General features: G+C 35.0%; 1 pseudogene; it reads right to left on the bottom strand.

Moving 5' to 3' along the window:
• Positions 1 to 2,274: 2,274 nt before the first annotated feature.
• On the bottom strand, positions 2,275 to 2,910 carry LOC102010150 (annotated as a pseudogene).
• Positions 2,911 to 6,080: the final 3,170 nt, after the last annotated feature.

The raw sequence follows: 6,080 nt of genomic DNA, 5'->3' as shown, positions 1-6,080 counted from the left end.
AAAAGTCTTCTGATGGAGTTTTTTTTGGAGGGGGTTATCTATGTAGAGTCATATCATCTGGCAGTAGGACTAACTTGATTTATTCCTTTGTTATTCATATTTCTTTTATTTCTTTCTCTGGCTTGATTGCTCTTGCAATGATTATGAGTACTGTATTGAATAGGAATGGAGAAAGTGGACACCCTTGTCTCATTCTTGATTTTAGAGTAAATGCTTTCATATTTTCTCCATTCAGTATAATGTTCATTATGGGTTGTCATGTATGGCTTTTATCAGTTTGAAGTAAGATTCTTCTATGCTAATTTTCATCAATTTTTAAAAAATTATGAATAGGTGTTAGATTTTACTGAAGGCTTTTTGTCCTTAATTTTATTTATGTGGTGCATTACATTTATTATTTTAAAAGTTGTAGCATACTTGCATCCCTGGGATGAAGCTTACTTTGACATGGTGCATGATCTTTTTAATGAGATATTGAATTCAGTTTGCAAGTATCTTACTGAAAATTTTTGCTTGTATGTTTATCAGGGATATTGATCTGAAGTTTTCTTTTTTCATTGAGTTCTTCATCCCTTTTTGGTAAGGGTAACAGTGTAATGTTGGCTCAGTAGAATGAGGGTAGGGGGATGGGGAAGGTAAGAGAGAAGGGAATAAATTAATCTAAATTGACCAAGATACGTTGTATGCATCTACAAATTCCCCTAGGTGAACATTACTATTTTATATTACAAATGTACACTAATTTAAAAAGGAGACAGGTGTGGGATCAAAGGGGATTGAGGTGAAGAGATCTTTTTACTATGATGACAACCTCTTGTCTTAGAGACTTTGAGTTTTTTGCGATTATTAGTTTATTAGCATCATACAAGACTCAGATGTTCAGCATTCCTCCCGAAATTACATAAACAAACACAAAATGGAAAGAATCCAAGTCAAAATTATATAACAAAACAGCACTCCATCACAAAAGCGTATAAAATTACAAAAACCCTATTTTAAAACACTGGCATTTTAGGAATGATAATCTCAAAGTCCACAAAATTGCCAAATTGTTCCCTAAACTGCTAAGCAGATAAACAAATGACTCTGAGTTTTGTAAAGACTCTGAGTTTTGTAAAGAAAACTCAAATAAACTGGGTAATTCATACTAAATTGTGAAGCTCCTTTTTGTCATGTCTAAAGGGCAGACCCCAATATAGACAATCTACCCTTTTCTAATTTGTGGCATAATTTTAAAAGCTGACCTAGTTGATTAAAAATACTTGTCCCAGAGTCAAGTTTCCTGAGAAGTCTGTACTTAGATAAATGTTAGGCGTACATATCCAGCACTTTCACTGCCTTCACTGTAAATGTCAACAAAAATTTTGAGTCTTGTATGTTAAGCTCACATTTTTGGGAATACATTCTCAGGCCTTCTTTAATGTAGGAACTGCACAATATAACTGTCCTTACATGGTAACTGGAGTTAAAGAGTCCTCATGTAAAGATTAGAACATATTTTTTCTATTTGTCCTTTGAGGACAGAGTTTCAGATTGCTTGATTCTAATAACCCCATGCTATGAACAGAACTGGTTACTCTTTACAAAAGGCTATGTGAAATTCGTTATCAACTGAGTGACGTTTTGGAGTTTTATGGATGAAAATGTTCTCAATTTGACTTTTGTTACTCCCATGATGATATGCAGGGTGTGTAGACAGAAGCTTTGCATCCACTAACTACATGAAAAAATAAATACTAATAATTCATGTGATCCAAAATGGGCAGAAGCAAAGGCTAGCTTCCCTTCAAGAAGAAAATTTTCAGGCCTATGAAAAGGACAATAATATTAATAAAAAATTATGTTTACTTAGAAGCATTCAGAATGTCAACAAAACAGCTGCAACTTTTTTTTTTTTGCAATTACAGAGTGATATTTAGTTAACAGAACAATTATTTCATATAAACTGCATCAGAGACAACTGAACATGAAAAACTACCATCCCCATATACAACTAATTAGTGCTGTGCCCTAACACGGACCTGCTTTAAATTTTCGTGGCAATTTACAACCCCGTACTGTACCAGTCAAGGTTAGTGGCTACTGCAAGTACCAGTAGGACAGGGCTATGTAAAGGCACATTCAGTAGTGTGCTAACTATACAAAAAAGACACTGCATAGTTTAAAAAGAAACCTGACACAGTCTTAACTTTCATTTTTTTTCTTCAAACAGTGAGTTATGTACAGTGGGATTAAATGCTTTATAGACAAGAAAAAAACTGCGCTAGAACCAACTTATTCATCATCTTCAACTTCCTGTTCATCTTTATTCTCTTTCTCTTCTTCCTCCTCATCCTCTTCAACTTCTCCCTCATCCTCTTCAACTTCCCCTTCCTCCTTCTTTTTCTTGCTTTTCTCGGCCTCACCAGCTCCCTTTTTCGCTGCATCAGGTTTTCCTTTAGCTCAGTGGGCATCGATGTCCTTTTCGTACTTTTCCTTCAGCTCGGCAGCCTTCTTCTGCTAGGGCTGCCTGTCATCTGCCACGGTGGTATTGCACATTTCTCCCAGTTTCTTTGCGACCTCACCGATGGAGAGGCCAGGATGTTCTTTGATTTTGGGGGCGATAATCAGAACAGCACAGAAGAAGACCAAAGGAGGCCTCTTGGGAGCATGGGGATCCTTGAACTTCTTTTTGTTTCTTCTTTAGAAGGAATATAAGTTTTCATTTCTCTTTCATAACGAGCCTTGCCTGTCTTTGCCATGTCCTTTCTCTTTAGCAGACATGTCTTCCACCTTTCTGAGCTCTTCTTAGAAACTCTGAGAAGTTAACCGAAGCATCTGGGTGCTTCCTGCGCTCCTCTCAGAAGTTTGCACAAAGAATGCATACGATGACCTTTTGCCTCTCGGCTTCTTAGGATCTCCTTTGTCCATGTTTACTTGTTTTCCTCAGTGAGGTAGAGTCGCCCAGTGCCCATCCGGCTCTCGCTTGCCCCGGAAGTGTCTCTGTGGAGCTCGATGTACTGCAGTGGCTGTGAGAGAGGGAGTCAGACGCAGCCTCCTCACTCTCTCCGCTTTGTTAGACTCTGATTTTATAACCAGTATATGTATATGTTGTATAGATAGTAAAAGCAAAACATTTAAAAATTTTAAAAATGCAGTACTTGGCTAGAGGCCAACATGTCAACTTTGCCAACTGAAGGCTTCTTCTTGGTAAAGGGAATGTGCCTGAGAACTATGTTACTCTAGACACCAAGACTTAAAAAAGTTTCACGTCCTATTGTAAGGCATGTATACCTAACTCTCCAACAGGAATTGTTTTCTTTCAATAGAGTGACCTCATTTCAGTCAGAGGAGTTTTAAGAGGAATTAATTAAATATATATCCTGTATGTTTTCAAAAACTGCTTATGTAATGAGCTATGTATTAAGGTCAGTTAATCAAGTAGCTCTTGTAAGATAGTAAATGAGAGTTTTATTGGCTTTTCAGTTAGAATTTCAAAGTCAAGGAGAGATAGAGAGAGGGAGACTGATTCTAGTAATATCCTTAGAACCACATACACATCTTTAACGTTTTGGCCTCCTTGAAATGGGAGGCACAGCAGTACGTATGTGCCTCTTTGTAACACAAAACTATGGAAACTCCTTCTTTAAAGAATATTGAAAAATATGGTTTTAGAAGAATTAATGGACTAAATTTTTAGCTATTCCACTCTTATGTAACCCTTACCAATATTCTTCCTACTGTAATTTTCTAATTAACACATTCCCATAGCTTATTACACTGGTGGTACAAATAGATCTAATCACTTGTTTTAGACTTTTTACTAATAAAATAAATAAAAAGCTGTCTGAGGGACAGTCATGTGTGTATCACCAGTGTGTCAAGCCACCTGGCAGTGAGATGAATTATGACTTGTGTGAATGTGTTAAAGTTGTTTTATTGTTTGAGAGTTAAAATTTCACACAAAGTGATAGCCAAAATAACTAAAGAGTCTTCTTCTGAATCAACAAGGATTTTGTTTGTTGAGTGAATTCAGAACTTTTGCAGAGTTATGTTCTCAGCTCCTTTTTCTATTTTTTGTTTTGGAACAGAGTCAGTAAGTCACTCAGGCTGGGTTCAAACTTGTGCTCCTTGTGCTTCAGCCTCCCAGAATGCTGGGATTACCATAAATACTGTTTACAACTGATTCTTTGGATTACATGATATTCACTTTCCTAAAAGACAGGAAAAGTTTTTAAAATGTAACATAGGATAAGAATATTAAACATAGGTAGAAATTCTTACATATTTTATGAACAGGATTTTGTTCCTGTATTTTATAGCCGAACACTTGCAATAGAGAAAATATTTTTTCACTGTTGCTTCATATTCTTTAATGTTACAGAATTCTTTCCATTCAAGTATTTCATTTTTTTCGTAGAAGTCCAGTGAGATAAATATGAATTGGCACTCTCACAGGTGAGGAAATCAAATTTCCCTAAAGTTCACTGCTTTGAGGCCAGTCACTGCAAGTAGATGGTAAAAGTTAGCGGGGAGCTTCTGGGCATCAAATATTTGATATACTCCCCCTGGCCTCATATACTCTCCCATCTCCAATTTATTGAGGGAAAAGTCAAGCTGAAAATCACACTAGCAGTGCTAAAAATGAAGTGGCAAGGGGAAAACGATACATTTTAGGAGGTGAGCCTCCAGAGGACTCAGATTGATGTTTCACCTGCTGTCTCTGGATCCTTCCTCTGCTCTTTTGGTAACTAAACTTTATGATCAAAAATTGGCAAACAGAGTGAGTTCCAATCAGCATTTTGATTTTAAACATTTATTTCAAATAGTTGCAAGTAGTATTAGATTTAGATAATATATTGGCTTTCTCTTGAAAAAAATGCTGGATGATAATCAAGCTCTATAGAACAAGCAAAAAAAAAAAAAAAAAAAAAAAAAAAAAAAACAGAAACACAAGGCAAATAAACAAATGGAGAAATCCTTCAGGAATCAGATTTTCCAGCAGTATCCTCACTGCCTACCCCTCCAAGAGACAGAAAACTTGTCTTAGTTGATGAGATATTTTATACATATCCTTGTGCTGCTTTTCACTTGATTACCAAAATAAACATTTACGTGTTTAAAAAATGGAAAACATACATGAGGAGTACAAAAAAGTGTAAAAATGATTCATGTCTTCAGATATGACCAATTTTGATATTTAAGGTGGTTTATTTTTTCTGGTCATTGTTTTTCAAATTGCAATGTGCTACAAATTCTTTTGTGTTTTTTCTTTCATGATTACACAGAGAGTCTCACATAAAAAATGTACTTTGATGTTTTCATTTTACATAGAATAGTGTGTATATGTTTCTATGATAGAATATCATTAATTCAAATATATCATTAGTCTTACAATTTGGGATGATTATTAGAAATCTAAGTTATAACTAATGTTCTCTTCTTTCTGATAGAATCTCAGTTTTATTGAGGGCAACAATGTTCCCAGCTAAAACAAATAAAATTGAACTATAGTGTCCTTTTGGCCAGTGAGATGTAACCAGGTCTATGCTGGGGATTTCAGAGATTTTGTTTTCTCAGTATAGGTACTGCCCTTGCTTTGTTCCTTTCTTATTTCCTGCTGCCTAGAGCAACTGAGCCAAGCAATGCCTGCAACTTTCTACATATGGAGTAAAAACTGCTGGTTTGTTTAAGTAACTGCTTACCTACAACTGTCACTTGTTACTGAAAGCAGCTATTGTGAAATGCAATGTTTAATATATTTGGATGCATCATTAATTTTTTAACAAGTGAAGAACAAAGATTTTTTAGAATATTTTAAGTTTTCAGTATTATAAAGGTACAATGGGGATATTTGTATGCACCCATGCCAGTCAATTTTTCTACATATTTTCCATCTTTTTGCCATTTTGTCCACTTTTGGTCTTTAATTGTTATTTTTCTATTTTCTTAACCTCTACTTATGTTGTTTTCTTTCTTATACTTTATTTGGATTTAATTTTTTGTTTTCCATTGTATCGAAATACTTAGCTCATTGAGATAGGTTTTGTATCCTCTTAAATGTACATATATATAAATTATATATATACGTATATAAAAAT

The sequence above is a fragment of the Chinchilla lanigera genome, unplaced genomic scaffold, assembly GCF_000276665.1.
Source record: "Chinchilla lanigera isolate Chin_1 unplaced genomic scaffold, ChiLan1.0 scaffold00014, whole genome shotgun sequence".
Classification (NCBI taxonomy): Eukaryota; Metazoa; Chordata; class Mammalia; order Rodentia; family Chinchillidae; genus Chinchilla; species Chinchilla lanigera.
The sequence above is the reverse complement of the archived record's forward strand: the minus strand, read 5'-3'. Positions and strand labels throughout refer to the sequence as shown.